This window comes from Bactrocera latifrons, unplaced genomic scaffold (genome assembly GCF_001853355.1).
Source record: "Bactrocera latifrons isolate USDA-ARS-PBARC rearing strain unplaced genomic scaffold, ASM185335v1 scaffold_451, whole genome shotgun sequence".
Classification (NCBI taxonomy): Eukaryota; Metazoa; Arthropoda; class Insecta; order Diptera; family Tephritidae; genus Bactrocera; species Bactrocera latifrons.
This window is the reverse complement of record NW_017537103.1, coordinates 32,370-51,537: the sequence shown is the minus strand read 5'-3', so window position 1 is coordinate 51,537 and position 19,168 is coordinate 32,370. Positions and strand designations below refer to the sequence as shown.

The window sequence follows — 19,168 nt, the reverse complement described above, 5'->3', positions numbered from 1 at the left end:
CAGCAGATCTATTGATAAGGAGTTCAAACATGCAGTAAAAAATAACAATGAAGTATCAGCGATTTTAGCGAATAAAAGAATATCTTGGCATTTTTCTCCCCCGGCAGGCCCACATTTTGGAGGAATGTGGKAAGCAGGAGTAAAGGGAATGAAGTACCACTTAAAAAGAGCAGTTGGAAACACAAAGCTAACTTTTGAAGAAATGTCAACAGTTTTAGCACAAATAGAAGCTTTATTAAATTCGCGTCCATTATATGCCATAAGCGATGATAATGGAATAGATGCATTAACACCAGGACACTTTTTAATAGGAAAACCTTTATTATCAATTCCCTCTTCAGGTACGAATGTAAACATTTCCTCGTTAAACAAATGGAAATTAATATAAAAAATTCAATCGGTGGAAAGATGAGTATTTACATACACTTCAACAAAGGAATAAGTGGAAAACTCCAGCAAATAATATAAAAGGAGATATTGTCATTGTAAAAGATGAAAGTACACAGCCTATCAAGTGGCCTCTTGGAAAAGCATCCAGGAAATGATGGACGTGTTCGAGTTGTGACATTAAAGCTTTCTAACAACACATTGAAAAGACCAATTTACAAACTATGTCCACTTATAAAACAAGCAGACAATAATAAAGAAAAGAATGATGTAAGAACTTCTGCAATCACAACCATACTTATGAAGAAGCAACCTATAAGTATATTTGCGCTCTTGATCTTAGCGTTCTTTTATATGGCAACAAGTACTCTTGGTATGAACATACACATTCCTCAAGAAAGAAGTGCAACAGTGAGCAAACTTCCTTAAAATACTACAATTTAACTGGACTCACTAGGAAAATGGATGTAATCACATCTACTTGGGATTTGCTTATATATTATGATCTTAATGCATATTTCGAACAGTATAATATGTTGCCAAATTGCTTTAAAAGAATAAAATATTATTGCCAGCTTTAATCCCAGTTTGAAGAGGCATGTAATGTCATATCATTATCACTAGGCAAACGTTACGAAGATTTAAGTCACAATAATAATTTGATTGTATACAATAAAAGGCAAAAAAGAGCACCATTAGAATGGGTCGSTTCAATTTACAACATGCTGTTTGGGTTAATGGATACAGATGATCAAGAAGTAATAGAAAGCAATTTTAAAACGTTACTTTCTAATCAACATCAAATCAAGAACAGACTAAAATCTCAAATCTCTTTAATAAACTCTACATCCAACATTATAAATAAAAATTTGGAAGAAGTCAATTCGCAGTTCTTTAAAATCCAAGCACAAATAAACAAATATCAATCAAAATGTTAAGTTACTCAAATTACCATACTATTGAGTGAATGTGAAAAAATACAAAATGCAGTAATAGGGTTGCTGATAGATTTAAACCAAGGAAGAATAAGTCCAACACTTTTGACTCCAACACAATTACAAACAGAACTGVTGTTAATAAAAGACAAACTGCCAGCAAAGTTGTTAATACCTGGACAACAAACCAACACACAACTAAGAGATGTAAGTTAGCACGAACCAAGCATAAAGTGCAACTATGTCAACAACCCCGAAATTACAGCGGAATCGAATTGCTTATACTAATTGCTTATACTAATTCTAGGAAATAGATCACGCCACTTAATAATTCCGTGGCTTAGAATAAGTATAAATTAACCAAATTGTTAAATATAAGTTTGAGTCGTTTTTGGTCAATAAAGCGGACACGCTGTCCGATTAAAAAATAATTTTTTTGGTATTCCCAACGCGGGAATACATAATTGGCGCCCGAGCAAATTCAGTCGGTCCGGTAGGAAAACTGGCGCCCGGTTGAAAAAGTATTTTCGATAGCGGTCCCTGAGTAACAAAAGTAAAAAGGAGGCATCGACGTGCCAGCCTTATCGAAAGACATAGCAGCAAGTGAAGTGAAATAGTTTAGGCCAGCGAAATAATTGTTGTGAAAAACATAAAAGCTTTATCAGTGATAAAATGCAACAAGCAACAATAACAAAGCAATTTAAATAGCGTTTATTGGCGACTACCAAATTGTAATTGTAACTAAAAGCGTAGATATGTACGAAAATAATTATTATAATTAACAAAACTGTAACAGAACAATATTCTAAATTTGTGATTTTATATAAAACAGAAAACAAACAGAAGTGTAGTGTTTGACAGTGGGGCTGTTAACAACAACGTTAACAACGAAGTAAACCAGCAGCAGCAGCATCCAGAAACATCAGGATTAGAGTAAGAAAATTTTTTTTAAATTATAAGAATTATTTAAATTAATTTAAATTATATTGTAATTATATTAAATTGTAAAATGGCTAATCCCAACAACTTGGTCAAACTTCCCATTCTTCCTTCTCACCAATCCACTCCTCAAGCGACAAATAACACTCAATTAAGTATAGACGACTTGACATCATTAATAGCGAAACAAATATACTACAGCAGCAAGGACCAAAGGTAGAACAGGCTACCCTAAACCTGGATGCCAACTTGGCAACTACAACTGATCAAACTATAGAGGAAATTTAGACGGTTTATATAGGATCCCTGATGTAGTGAAGTGTCTAAAAGAATTTTCTGACCGCCCAGGAGAATTCATATCGTGGAAAAAAAGTGTAGACCGCATATTAAATATATACGAACCATTAAAAGGAACCCCGAAATACTACGGAATCCTTAGTGTAGTTAGAAATAAGATTGTAGGTAATGCAGATATGGCAATAACAAAATGTCTAACAATGCATTATGCCGACAAGCGTGACTTATCCACCTTAGAGTATCAAATGGCAACCCTAGTACAAGGTAATAAAACGGTTGCTGAATTCTATCAGCAAGTATACAAACACCTCTCATTAATTTTAAATAAACTAAGATGTACCGAAATGAGCAACGAATCTCTACGAATGATAACGCAATAATACAGGGATAAAGCTTTGGATACCTTCATAAGAGGATTAAGAGGCGACCTCCCACGATTACTGGGAATAAGAGAACCGGTCGTCTTACCTCAGGCCCTTCATTTATGCCTGAAACTAGACAATCAGAATTTTCGCATGAATCATGCTCACAATGTGAAAACGGCATACCAAACTCCTCAACTCTATCCTAAGCGACGTTCTTCACAGGAGCAACTGCAATCCTTTTACCCTAAATTAGCGTACTTACCACAACCAAATCAAGTAAATTGGCAATCTAGACAACAATTTCCTAACCAAATTCAGCATACAAGTACTCCACCCAGGCCACCTAAACCTCAACCCCGGCTAGAACCCATGGAAGTTGACGAGAGTATGCAATCACGTCGAATTAACTATATGAACAGAACTCCTCAAAATCAATTTCAAGGGAAAAGACCACCATCAGTTAATAATCAGCAACAAAGGAAAACCCAAAGAACTTTCCACATTGCCACAATGTCGAAAGATGTGGAGAATGATTATTCGGAAGACGAACCATCTGAAGTTCATTTTTTAGCTTGATGAGCTCTTCGCTTCCATATTTTGAAGCAAGAGCTGATAACGGGAAAATTCTTAAGTTGTTGGTAGATACAGGATCTAGTAAAAACTACATTCAACCACACTTGSTTAAAAAACGTATTAAAAATAAAAACCCATTTTTTGCAAAAACAGTAACAGGTGACGTTAAAATTAATGAACACACAATGCTAAAACTATTTGGTCTAGATAACGAAATCAAGTTTTTCTTAATGCCATCCTTAAAGACATTCGATGGAATTTTGGGAAACGACACATTAAGAGAGCTTGAAGCAATTATCTACACAAATGAAAATTATTTAAAAATAAAAAATCGAATAAAAATGAAACTAAAGCAGCTTCCATCAAAGGCAATAAATGCAATACATATAAAGGACGAGCACTTMTCGTCACAGCAGAAGACTAGCATTAAGCAAGCAGTAGACGCATTGCCAAATCTGTTCGCGGAGCCGAACGAAAAATTAACATACACAACAAAAGTTGTTGGAGAAAGAAGAACCGTAACGGACTCTCCTGTTTACTCGAAATTTTAACCACACCCAGCATCTCTCAAATCAGAGGTAGAAAAGCAGGTAAAGAAACTTTTAGATGGTAAGATTATAAGACCCTCTAGTTCTCCCTACAATTCACCCTTGTGGATCGTCCCAAAAAGGCCGACTCAGCGGGGAATAAACAGTACCGAATGGTCATCGATTACCGAAAATTAAACTCAGTCACAACAGCAGACAGATATCTAATTCCTGAAATAACAGAAGTAATTTTGCAGCTCGGCGAAAGTAAATTTTTCTCAGTGTTAGATCTGAAAAGCGGATTTCATCAAATTCCTCCAAGAGAATCTGACATCGAAAAAACGACATTTTCCATCAACAATGGTAAATACGAATTTACACGTTTACCATTTGGTTTGAAAAACGCTCCTTATATTTTTCAGCGCGCTCTTGATGATATCCTGCGCGATCACATAGGAAAATACTATTATGTCTACATCGATGACATAACTATATTTAGCAAAACGGAAAAAGAGCAACTTTTTCACATTAATACAATTTTCAATACCTTGGACGAAGCCAACATGAAAGTTCAGTTGGATAAGTGTCACTTCTTTCAAAAGGAAGTAGAATTTTTAGGGTATGTCATATCTCCAAATGGCATAAAAACGAATCCTGCAAAAGTTGAAGCAATTGCCAACTTTCCAGAACCTATAACTTTAAAAGAGCTTCGCAGTTTTCTTGGTTTGTCAGGATACTACAGAAGATTCATAAAAGACTATGCAAAGTTAGCAAAACCACTGACTTCTCTACTGAGAGGGGAAGAAGGTAGAATATCGAAAAACAAATCCGCAACAGTAAAAATACTTTTGAATGAAGAAGCAATATAAGCTTTCAATAATATAAAACGTTCACTTACTTCCAGAGATGTGATACTTGCATATCCTGATTATAAGAAAAATTTCGAACTGGTAACAGACGCCTCCAACTTTGCAATCGGAGCCGTACTATCGCAAGACTCAAAGCCTTTGGCATTTATCTCAAGAACATTGAGAAAGGCGGAGGAACATTACGCCGCCAATGAAAAAGAGATGCTAGCCATAATTTGAGCTGTGAATTCATTTACGAATTACTTATATGGCTCAGCTAAAGTAAAAATTTTTACTGATCACCAGCCGCTCACTTACGCTTTGAGCAATAAGAATAACAATAGCAAGATCAAAAGGTGGAAAGCAGCCTTAGAAGAAGCCGCTCACTTACGCTTTGAGCAATAAGAATAAGGAATCACAGGTTAACAGTCTATCAATAGCAACCAATTCGAATGATAGCTCGTCCCATAATTTAATTTATAGCATAGAAGAAGGAGAGCAAATATGACCGACGTCCAATAAAACCTCAAATTCAGGTCACACCCATTCTACAGTTTGCAGGCCAAATAGTGCAGATTGATATATTTATAGTTGGTAAGGAATTAGTTCTAACCGCGATGGACAAATTCTCCAAATACGCAATAGCAAAACCCATTCGATCGAGAGCATCGGAACACATCAGACAGCCTTTACGCGATATCCTTTTCTCCTTTGTTCCAGAAACAATAGTGATGGATAACGAGAAATCTTTTAACTCTGAAGCAATAAACTTCATGATAGAGAATGAATTCGGAATTAATATTTTTAGAACCGCTCCGTATACAAGTTGTTCAAACGGACAGGTAGAACAGACGTGTTTAGAGCGACCCTAAAATAATGGAGAAAGTCAGACAAGAAACTATAAACAGACTCCTAGCGAAACAAAACGCAGACCTTACACACTATACAAGAACAGATCACCTCCAAGCACATATGCGGAAGGAGATATCATATTTGTCAAAGTAAATAGAAGATTAGGAAATAAGTTATCGGCTAGATTTAGAAAAGAAATTGTTGCGAAAAATTTTAATACAACAATAACCCACTAAATCAGGTAGAGTAGTTCAGAAAAGTAACATTAAATAGAATTGCATGAGTAAATATGAATTTAAGCACATAAAATTTCTTCTTTAATAGGAAGAATGAATACGGGGGAAATCATGACAATCATGCTGGTATTAGCATTGACGGTAGACGCACAACAAATCGACATAAAGGATTTAACGAATAATAACGGATATTTACCCATCAAAACTAACGAACTGAAAATAATTAATCACTTCATTTTATCAATTTAACAGCCTACGAGGAAACAGTAGCCTTAATATCAAATAACATTAACATGCTAAAAACCACAACTTTTGAAGATAAACAAATTTTGGACACAGTTAATAATAACTTTGCATTACTCCAATCAAAAATAAGCGGCTTACACCCTCATTTTAAAGCAAAAAGAGGACTTGTAAATATTCTAGGGAAAGGATTAAAATATATAGCAGGATCCATCGACAGTGATACGGAAATCCATAACGCACTCACAGAAATATACGAAAATGAATTATCCACAACAGCTAGTATGACGAATATAGTACGCGTTAATAACTTCATRTCCGAGGAAATAAACAATATAACAAAACATATTAACCAACAGCAAAACTCAATAAGTCATTACATTAATACATTTAAGGACACCATACAAAATAAAATAAAGTCATTAGAGGACAAGGTTCAATTTTTAGAGCACACATACCAAATAGAAAACGATGTATCCTTTTTACGAAACCACATAGACGATTATATTTTCCAGCAAAATAGGTATAATTCCTACGGACATCCTCACCAAATTAGAACTCGAATTAATTACAGATTTCGACAGTTACCAAAATATCAAGACAGCAGTAATATTTCAAAACAACAACATAATCATAATCCTCCTAATACCCCAATATTCACCAAATACCCTTTCACAAATCAGATTTGAACCATTTCCTAAGATAGCTAACAAATCAATAGCCTTAGATACTTATGAAGTATTGACAGATTCAGAAAACAATATGTATGAAACATATGTAAAAAACAATTTGGAGAAAAATTTTATAAAAATTCACAATAAATGTTTAAAAAATATATTGAAATTCGAAGAAGCAAATTGTAATTTAGAAACTATAGATAAAATAAATGTCACTGAAATAGTCYCTGGTATTCTAGTATTTAAGCATTTTGATGTAGAAATAGAACACAATTGCAATAAGCAAAAAATAAAAYAGAAAGGCAACTTTCTTATCAAATTTGAAAATTGTTATATTAGTACGCTTAATAGGACGTATTAGAACATTAACATTAAAATATATGAAACATTTATTTTGCCAAATCGAATCACAAAAATTAAAGAGAAAAAGAATGTAACTGAACTTGTTCTTAAATTAGAAAATCTTTATGTAAAACAAATAAATCACGAAAATAGTACCGAATTACTAATGAATAAAAATAAAAAGAGGAATTTAATCAGCATAGGCACTGATGTTATAATTATAACTATAATTTTAATAACAATTGTATACATCATTATAAAAAGTAAGCAAAAGCTAAATATTTCAATTGAGCCACCGCAAGCAACTTCAGCAAAAAGGGGACCATTTCTACAAATTTCAACACCACAAATGCCTTAATCCCGATTGAGGACAATCGACTTAAGAGGGGAAGAGTTAGCACGAACCAAGCATAAAGTGCAACTATGTCAACAACCCCGAAATTACAGCGCAAGCGACAACTGGTAAATTCTGCCGATGCAACCTCAGCACATCCGGCACATGCCAATCGAACATGCAATCGAATTGGTTATACTAATTCTAGGAAATAGATCACGCCACTTAATAATTCCGTGGCTTAGAATAAGTATAAATTAACCAAATTGTTAAATTTAAGTTTGAGTCGTTTTTGGCCAATAAAGCGGACACGCTGGCCGATTAAAAACTATTTTTTTTGGTATGCCCAACGCGCGAATTCTTAGTTTACAACTTTGGACTTAACTCATATTTTTTGATGTCACAAGCAGAATTAAATAAGTGTACAAAAAGACTCAACAACCATTTAATATGCAAAGGAAAATCTCCATGTCAACCTGCTTTAGATCAAACATGCGAACTTTCAGTGTTGTTAAAAAGCGGGCACACCAACTGTAAATATGAGGAAGTGACTAAATCAATATTTTGGTCAGAACTCTTTGAAGAAAATACTTGGATCTTTAWAGTGTTCAAAAATTCTACGATCCATCTAGACTGTCAAAAAGGCAAAACGCAGATATTGGATATTCCGGCACAAGGAATTCTTTCAATCAAAGCTGGCTGTACTGCAAGATATGAAAGTATCACCTTAATCGGCATGCAAATATTTAAAATGCAGAGCGACATCAAACCGACTTTGGACCCGATCGTGACAACTATAAAGGAAATAGCGGAGGACCATATAACTACTCTTCAAATAAGTAGAGTAGACGACAACGAAGAGCAGAGAAAGCTAAGAGAAAGCATTGAAAAGATCAGTAACAACGAATTAAAATTAAGTGCGTTAACTTTAAGAAACCATAGCGGACATATATCTTTAGTGTTAGTAGTAATTATAATATTATGCCTTTTAATACTATATTTCCGTTATATATTATTATATGGATAGATTCATTGTCAATATTCCCAACCGTTAGAATATTTATAACATAAAAAATACAGTCCACTAATTTAAGTAATAACTTTTTCCCTCGGCAATATGTTCAAATATCATTGAACATGCATATTTATCAACAAAGCCGAAATATAATTAAAAATAAATATCATTTTCAAAATACATACATACATATGTATGTACATATGTACAAAAACATAGTCATGTATTTACATGAAATGCACTTCAAATAATAATAAAAATTCATGGGACAAAAGTCTTAAAATTACAGAACAGATAACATTAAAGCAAGACACATACATGTATTAAATTATTTACTTGAAAATAACCCCATGTCAAGCAGCAATAAATAATATGCTGCAATACAAACAAACATATACACATACACATATATTTAGTTATTTAAGATAGTTTTAAAATTTGTATATAAGCAAGGAATACACAAAATAGAAACCAGAATAAATATATTCTCCCTTGATATCAGTCTATCATTGCCCCCCACCTGTGGTAAGGATTGTTAGATACTGTATTTAGGAAATAACAACTACTATACGGAAAACCTGTACACATATCCATCGATCGTCTAAAACCAGCTTATCTTTGTAATGACGATATCGAGCATCAACCATTCAATCCGTCTGGATATAACCTATGCAACACAACTACCAGCGACAAAAATCCTGATCTTTCTACTACAATACATAGAAGTCAAAAAAGAGTGCGCTTCGAAATGTCTTCATAATTCAAAAAAATTCTTGCTAATTTTCCTTTTTTTCCCGCAGGGGAGATATGTGGCGACACAGACATTAAACATATCTTTAAATTTATTTAATTCTTGTATTCACAGGTTAATAATAAGTTCATTTATATCAGTGCAGCTAATGGTTAAGTTATCCTACATTCTACTTTACATTGCTATCCTATGAGTTACAGTACTGCTTTCTCTCTTACATACATTAATTAAGCTTTAACAATATCACTACACATTGACGGCAGCATCACATGATGCTTGTCGATCACCGTTACCTAAATAAGCATATAAGATATTAAATTCTAAGCTAATAGTGACGAGCGGTATTTCACTACCGGTGATTTTTTTCACTGTGATTAAAAAATCGCATATCGCATGCGATCACATTTTATAAATAGCAGTTCGAAACTGTGAATTGCGATAGCAGTTCGAAACTGTGATTTGCGATAGCAGTTCGAACTTGTCAATTGCGATAGCAGGTCAAAATAAGCTTGTGAAACTGTGATTTTTTAATAGTACAGTACATCCGATCACAATCGCAAATAGCAGAAAAGTGGCAGCTTTCTTCAGGGTATTGTATATATATATGCGCATATGCCATTTTTTGTCAAAGCGGTTTGAAGTTTTGAGTTTAACGTTCTTATAATTTTTAATAATGCCTGGAAATGTATCAAGGAAAAGAAGTGAAGTATAGCAGATGTTTGAAGTACTAGATGAAATATATTTGAAAATCAAAAATTTCATATAAAACATCTTTAACAGATTTAAAAAAAAAAATTTGAAAACAGAATAGATATCCCACAGTGGAACTACCAGCTCAAATGATATATATGTAATAATTTAACGTGTTTTAATATAAAGTTTTTAACTTTTGCTTTACTAATAAAAACAAGCAAATCATGCTACAACTACTGTAATTCAAACCCCTTCTAACTCGGAAGATCCAATAGATATTGATAATGAGCCAGGAACTTCGAGACAGCAGAACCGCTACAACATTTGCGAAAATGTAGTGAAAAGAAAGGCGGAAAAACTTGACTCAAGTTACAGGACCCAAAAGAGAATTTGCCGCTAAAAACGACAAAAGGTATCCGTCGCTCCCACGACTGTCGAGTCTACGTAACTGGAACGGACCCGGACTTTTATTCGGCCAAACACTGTCAAATTGGCAGAATCTGCCGCTACAACCACAACAACAACAAAATGTCTCCATTTGAACAATAGCAATATAAAATCACAATGATTTAAGAATAGCAATCACTGAAATCACAGATATTGAAAAATCGCAATATCGCTCATCTCTATAAGCTAAGCATGTCAGTTGGATTTTGGTTACCACGGCGCCCAGACGTGTATTAATAAACCAGTACTCCACATATATACTCATTCGTTGGAGAGCGATCAAGTGCACTACCGGAATTTGTGCTCACCATAATACATACATACGAACATATCTACTGAATATTAAGAGAGTGCACATTCGCAAATCGAAGTGCACAAACGATTTTATTTAATTTTTTTTTTGTTTTTCAATTCCGTCTTTGCGCGCACGCTCAAAGGAAAAACAAAATACTCTTGCTTATAGGTACTCATACATAAGTACATATAAACGGGACATTATACCCTACTAGGGTACCAAAAATTTTTCAATACTTTCAAAAAAATAAAAAAAAAACGCATTAGCAAGTAATTAAACGGTTCGGTAGAAAAAATATAAAATATCATAATATATATTTTTACATAAATCGGTAAATAAATAAACGATTGCGAAAAATTTATTTTACATGTTCAAAGTCCAAATTGGCACATTTTCGGCAATACCCCTTGTTCTTTAGTAAGCAAAAAGAAGCAGGATTGCGTACTTACATATGTACAAAGTGCATTGATCTCTTATACATACAAATGGATTCGTCTACAGGTATACCCTATAATACATACAAACACAATATTATTGAAATAAATTTTGCAGTTTGAATAATTAAATAAATAATAAATAATTTTTTTACTATTTTCGAGATTAATAAACGGAATACAAAATAATATTTGATTCAATCCAAAAAAAAATGAAACACGTTATTTCACTTAATTCGAAAACAAAAATATAAATTTTATTATTAATAAAAGATTTCGCGGAGAAATCACGAATTTGTTCAAAGCCAATCAGTTTACACTGGTAGAAATTATTTCATAAAATTAATCTTTTCTAAATGAACGCAGATTCTAAAAAATCTAAATCTTCTCAATTACTAAAAGTACCAAAAATGCAAAAATGAAAAAAGTCCATGTACACCTGCTGAAGTTACACGCTCAAAGCAAGGTGCCACAAAACAAAAAAGGAGGAAAGACATTATATATACAGTAAATTTATTGCTGAGAGAAAATTATTGCAGAAAATTATTGCAGTTTTATTAAATACTGCACTCGATTTTCATCTTCGCCGATTCAAGATAATTYTGAATCGGCATTAGAAATCAAAAAAGAAAATCTGGACAATTTTTGGATACGTCTCCAAGCTTCTTATGACGCAATAGTAGAATCTGATGATTCAGATCTACAAGAAAATTTCAAATCCTCGGCTTACGCCAACTATGAAAATTGCTTAGGCCAATTTGAAGAAACGAAAGCAATGATTACTGATCAATTGAAACTAATTATAGCAATTGCACCTACTCCACTTCCGCGAGTAGAGATGCCACAAGTACAAGGTCAAGAGGAAAGTTCAGGCATCCACCTCGAGTTGCCCGCATGTGACACAGAAATTTTTCATGGGGCTTATGAACAATGGCCGTCCTTCCGGGACACGTTCACAGCCGTTTACATAAACCACCCAAAATTATCTAATGAACAAAAATTGTATCACCTGCGATACAAAACGAAAGGCAAGCTGGCGTCATAGTAAAACAGTTCGCATTAAATTACGACAATTTTAATATGGCTTGGAAAGCTTTAAAATCAAGATACGAGAATAAACGAATATTGGTCGATAAGCAGATAACAATTTTAATGAACTTGCCAAAAATTCAAAAGGAAACCAGTGAAGAATTTAGAAAAGTCTTTATTATTGTGGTAGCAATCGCTCTCATCACGGAAAAAGTGCCCAAACTGAAAGATTTTCTTACTACCCAGTACGAAATAGCGGAAAGGGTAGACAAAAAAATAACTGCAAGGAAACCAAAAGGTATTCAGCAAGACTTCAATCGAAGCTTCCACAAGTCCCAAGCCAATCGTCATCTGAACAGAAAAAAATTAGATCATGCGAACTATGTACAGGAGGGCATAAGCGCAAATCTTGCGAGAGATTCCAAAAATTGGATATTATCGACCGCAACAATTTCGTGAAAACAAAAAGACTTTGTACAAACTGTCTGTCACATTCGCATACACTCAAAGAGTGCGAAAGCAAATTTAACTGCGTCTATTGTCATAAACGACACCATTCGATGCTTCATATAAATAATTTTTCCAGCCTACACCCAAATAGCGCAAATATCAGAAGAGCCACGGGTTTAGTTGCAACAACAAATCCCGAAGTGCCTAATCCACAAAATTGCCAAGAAGCACCATGCTGCTCAAAGGCACTAAAAACTCAAACTACACAGCGAAAATCAAAGTAGGGTGCTTCTACCTACAGCAGTCGTCTCCATCAAGCATCGAGGAGAACTGTTTAAGCTCAGAACCCTAATAGACCAAGGATCACAACGATATTTCATAGCGTCTAGGGCAAAAAACAGGCTAAATCTGCCAACAAAACAAGCCAATTTTGAAATTACGGGAATGGGCGGAAGAGTTGTTCAAAACTCAAATAAAATCTGCCCCATTACCCTCTATTCTCCCCAAGCGGATAAGCGAATACAAGCAGAAGCTATTGTCTGCAATTAAATAATATGTTACCAGCTATCATATAAATAGCAAGCATTGGCAAAAGGTTTCACACCTAAAGCTAGCAGACCCAAACTGCAACACCCCCGCTCAAATAGATCTTATATTAGGCCGCGATCTCATACCACAAATAATACTCGAAGGTTTTTAGAATAAGAAGGGTGTCGAAGCGGCGCAGTGTAGAAGCGAAAGTATCAAAAACTAATGTGTCCGCAATCCTTTTGCCCAGCCTTTTTTTTAAGTGGGTTGATTGATGTAGAAGTGTGGTGAATTGTTATGTGTGATGTATGAGTATGGTGTCATTGGAAGATTTGTATTAGTGTGTGCCAGTTTTTCCAGGTAGAGGGGGCAGATGCTTAACTCATTTAAACATCCTGGGCTCCCCTAGGCGAATATTTTGCCTAGTATTGTACGTATAAGTATGTATTTCGACGTAACACTGGTGGAGTAGCCGAAGCGCGGAATACATTCTGACAGCAGAAGTATTTCGTTATGGAGTTATAATATACTCATATTTATCCGTGTGTGAAAAGCACGGATTTTGGTTTGAAACATATCGCATTTATTTGAATGTGCATTTTAATATGCGGGTAGGTGCTTAAGAGAAGCAACTTTATCTTCCGGGTTTATTTGATTTTACTGGCAACTTTTGGTATTTGCGATTTTTTTTACCGTTTTATTAAGTGGATCATTTATTATTTGCCTTTTCTGTATGATCGGCAATTGTTTGCATTTAATTTATTTTCGGCTTATGAAGGATAGTAACTCCTCGCCTGACTCAGATATCGCCAGAATAGGTATTCCTTAGCCCTGGAGTTAGGACTGTGCTTAGAGAACGGCTTCGCTTCGCGGAGTAGATAATTTTTTATATTTAATTTGAAGCTATACGAAGCTGATTTTCATAACCTACTCATATGAGGCGCACTTGTTTTGAGTTGTCCTATATTGTATTATTGGTCGATTTTCGATTTGTTTGGAAAATTTTGTATATGTAATATTTAAGTGCGTATGCACTAATTTGACATGTGCGCCACCGCTCTAGGATTTGTTCAGAATTTTTTGTTTTTCCATTATTGGCGAAAGCCATCCTGCGGAGCCGAAAAGTATTATGTCCTTTTAATATAGGGACTGTCAGAGGTAACTCTAACTTTGTTCTTTATACCAATTTGTTGAGTGTTCGAAAATTGTGGCTCTAGTAGTAGTCGTACAACGTATCGGCCATTATTTGATCGAGTAGTTGTGGCTTTAGAGAAGTCACAATACTGATCTTTTATAGTTTTGTTTGTTAATGGAAGTTTCCTTAACACTTGCAATTTCCTTAATTGTGAATAAGGGTATTTGTCCTCAACTTGAGTTGGTATGGTGGTAACTGGTTTAATAAAGAGTTCACCTTGTGCTTCGCTGTGCAGCGTTTGAACTTTTTGTGCCTTTGAGCAACATGGTGTCTCTTGGCTATTTTTAGAATTTTGGTTTTCGGGATTTGTGTTTGCAATTAATCCCGCAGTTCTTGATTTATAAGCCCATGTGAAAAATCATAAAAGGCAAATATTACTCATTCTACTTGCCACATCATGCAGTAGTAAAGCCTGACAAAAAAACAACAAAAGTCAGAGCTGTCTTCAATGCCTCAAGAACTACTAGCTCGGGGAATTCCCTAAATGATATTCTATTTACGGGACCCACACTCCAACCAGATTTAATGCTTATTTTAAACTGACGTATATTCAAATACGTATACAATGGGGACGTCGACAAAAAGTATAGACAAATAGTCGTACATAAAGACGATTAAGATATTCAGTGAATTATATAATCCCCCAACAGTCCATTACGCGACTTCCAGCTAAAAACAGTGACCTTTGGCGTTAACTGTGCCCCATACCTAGCCATTCGAACACTCCATGAATTGGCTGACAGCACAAAGTCAGAATTTCCTCTGGCAACCCAGGTGTTAAAAACACAAACGTATGTAGACGATATTCTGTCTGGAAGCCACAGTCTTCCACAAGCATACGAATCATTATCACAGGTACTCCAAGCAATCAAATTCGCAGGGTTTCCATTAAAATAGATTACAGCAAATGACCCAAATATATTAAAAAATATACCAAAAGAAAATTTGTTGGACATTAATTTCCTTATATTCGAAAAGCAAAATACTACAAAAACTCTGGGCATCCAATGGAATGCGATATCGGACAAGTTTTCATATACGACTGAGTCCATATCCGCATTATTCACTATTACAAAACGCCAAATTCTCTCCTCTGTGGCAAAACTTTTTTGACCCCGCAGGATGGCTATCGCCAATTATGATACAAGCTAAAATCCTGATACAAGACTTATGGCTAGATGGTACCGACTGGGACGAGCAAGTAAAGCCACTTCGTTTAGAAAAGTGGTCCCAGTTCGCGAGCAATCTAAAAGATGTCACACAAAAGCAACTCCCACGATGGGTAAATTATATACCAGAGCACAAAGTCGAACTACACGGCTTCTGTGACGCCTCTGAAAAGGCGCAATGCACCACTATATATATTCGCACACATAGCGACAAGGCGACCACAAGCCACTTACTAGTTGCAAAAGCAAAAGTGGCTCCTCTAAAAACAATAAGTCTACCACGACTAGAACTATGTGGTGCACGACTATTTGCCAAACTAGCATCCATAGTGCAAACGCAACTGCATATCAAAGAAAATGAATTATACCTCTGGTCCGATTCCGAGATTGTATTAACCTGTCCACCACATGCATGGAAGACTATATCTCCAATCGAACGTCTCAAATTCTTGACCTAGTGGGATGAGCCACTTGAAGACATGTAGCCAGTGCGAAAAATCCTGCTGATCAAGGTACAAGAGGTGTAAACCTCTGCACCTTGCCACCACCACCCTCTGGTGGAATGGCCCCGATGGTTAACAGAATCTCCCGATTATTGTCCACAATCGCCCATGCGCAACATTATTGCTCCAAAAAGTCGAAAAATCGACTACTTTCACATAACATTGGATGATCCTGACATCCTTGAGAGATTTTCATCTTACCCCGATCCCTCAGGGTAATCGCTTACATGCTCAAATTCATAGAGCGACTCAAACTTAGAATTAAGGGAATACGCACAGTATATCCCCAAGGCGCTACAGTGACGCACCTAAGCTTACAAAAAGCAAAGGTCGCTCTTATCGCATCTACTCAAGCACGTTACTTCAGCTAAAAGATATCAGTACTGAGAGAATCGAAGCCGATTGATAAAAAGAGCTCACTCCTAGTACTAAATCCATTCATCGATACGAACGGTCTACTTCGTGCAAATGGTCGGCTAACAATTCAAGCCTAACGTATACCAGAGAGATCGCAACTTGCCACATTATATCTCAATTATGTCCACGTACTATTAGTACACGCAGAACACCGCCTCATGCAATAAATAGTCCGACAAGAGTTTTATATCCCAAGACTCAAGCCAAAAATAAAGAAATGCATTTTTTCGTGCAAGATATGCCCTATGCATAAACAAAAGATGCGAACGCAGATTATGGCAGTACTTCCACCGGAACTCTGCAACTTTGCTCTGCCCTTTATTATCACAGGTGTCGATTTTGCTGGGCCTCCATGCTAAGGTCTCCCACACTGTTGAGAGGCTACGTTACTGTGTTTGTCTGTTTTACGACAAAAGCAGTACACCTCGAGCTATGTACTAATCTGACAAAAGAGACTTTTCTCGCGGCGTTTGCTCGCTTCGTCGGACGCCGTGACTTTCCGTCAAAACTCATGAGCGACAATGAAAAGACATTCATAGGAGCTCTAAGAGCCACTGAAAAACAATTTGTGGACTTTACCAAACAAGTTTCATCTGAGATTGTACAAAAGTACGCTCCCCAAGGCATTAATTGGCAGTTATTCCCTCCAAGCGCTCCTCATATGGGTGGTTTATTGGAATCAGCGGTAAAAAGCTTTAAATCCCACTTTAAAAAAGTAGCTGGAAACTACAAATTTAACTTTGAAGAATTTACAAMATTATTAATTCGTATTGAAGCCGTTCTCAATTCACGGCCATTGACGACACTCTCGCAGGATCCCTCAGACCTAACAGCTCCTACACCAGGGCACTTTCTCAAAGGAGCACCCATTCTGGCCATACCTGAGCCAGGCATGGAGTCGCTTTCCTTACTAAACAGATGGGAAAGAATTAGAATTCTCCATCATGATTTCAGCCGCCAATGGAAGGAGGAGTATAAAAATTACCTTCACAAAAGGTACCGCTGGAAGACTCTCGAAAAGGCGCCTAAGCTTGGAGATCTTGTCCTAATACATGACGACTGTCTCCCTCCTACAAAATGGCGGCTTGGTCGCATAGAGAAGCTACATCACGGCTCCGACGTCACATACGAGTAGTTGTAAATTAAGATATGAAGCTGTACCTTGGTACAGAGGATCGGAGTAGAAAATGGCAAATTTTTTTTAAGTGGGTGTGGTCCCGTCCTCTAACAAGTTTAATGTACCTATTTCTTAAACCTCTTAAGCTACAAACTCGGATTTCGAGGATACATGGGTGTCATTGGAAAGGTAGTTGCCGCTGATTTATAGTTTTAAAGATATTTGCGTTTAAAGTTAAAAAATTTACARCTTTTAAATTGATAATTTGTTTATTGTGAATAACTTTTTCGCTTATATTATGCACTTTTCACTTACTAACACTTCACTATAACGTTTTTGTATATAAATTTTTTTAATATTTATTGCAAATAAAGCTTTATTTCAATTATTTTGTTTTAGTTAAATTCACTGCATTTGCACTGCAAGAATAGGGTTGCATACTAGCAAATAAATGGTATTGCCATATCTGCCTAGTTGTCAACAAAAAAAAAAAATTTATATACAAAAACGTTATAGTGAAGTGTTAGTAAGTGAAAAGTGCATAATATATGCTATTCTAAATCCCAGCCTATTCCTGTTCTGGAGAAGTTCCCCTATCCGCACATACCACATTTGTACGGAAATTCGTTTTTTTTACCCCTCCGCCAAAGTAATCGGAATCGTGCCTGCCGCTGTTTGGTGGTATTTATATTTTTGCCTTTTAAATGTATGTATTTTTTTCTAATATGTAAGTATGCGTTTTCTTGTAATAGTCACTTTAGTTGTGATCCACTGTATATAATTTCTTAACCTGGAGAAGCACATCTATCCACACATATCCATTTTATCCGCGAGATTGGGTGCTGCTATTCTAAATCCCAATCAAATAATGAGAACGAAGTTTATGGAAACGAAAGTTAATTCATTATTTAGTTGGGTTATCAAATATAGTTCCAACAATGGTATTCAGATATATATATATATATATATATATATATATATATTCTTATTCTGAAACATTATTACGTATATGTATACTTGTCGTGCACTTACTCCAAATACATAAATATCTCGGAATGTATTAATTTAAAACGAATTAATCAGAATTGGCTCACATTACAACTATGCACACATCCATAAGTATGTATACATACATACGAAACTCAGAAAGATGTCCCCTGAAAAAAACTTTCCATTTCTGGAATCTTTTACACCTGTCTCTTATACACATCTAGATGTGTATAAGAGACAGCATTACAACTATGCACACATCCATAAGTATGTATACATACATACGAAACTCAGAAAGATGTCCCCTGAAAAAAACTTTCCATTTCTGGAATCTTTTACACTTATGTATGTATGTCGATATGTACAGTGGCTCCATCGCATGATTGGACAGACAGACAGACAGTTTATCTAAAATTATTGTGCTCCAAACATAAAACAACAGTTATCCTTTTTTATACCTGTAAATTTGAGTAGCAAAACATACCTAAATTTTTTGCACTCAACTAATATGCTAAATGCGCACTTTACAACCACATTTTTTGGTCTTATTTAGTCTTAAATTTTATTTAGTCCCAGAAGA

The 19,168-nt window shown here is 35.4% G+C and overlaps 1 protein-coding gene across 1 annotated transcript in view; it reads right to left on the bottom strand.

Annotated features, from left to right (window-relative positions):
• LOC108973071 (synaptic vesicle 2-related protein) overlaps window positions 1-18,720 on the bottom strand; it is a gene marked incomplete at its 3' end in the record, with an annotated part of 128,888 nt that extends 110,168 nt beyond the window's left edge. Inside the window, exon 1 of the mRNA XM_018940087.1 lies at window positions 18,631-18,720. The remainder of the gene's footprint in view (window positions 1-18,630) is intronic.
• Window positions 18,721-19,168: the final 448 nt, after the last annotated feature.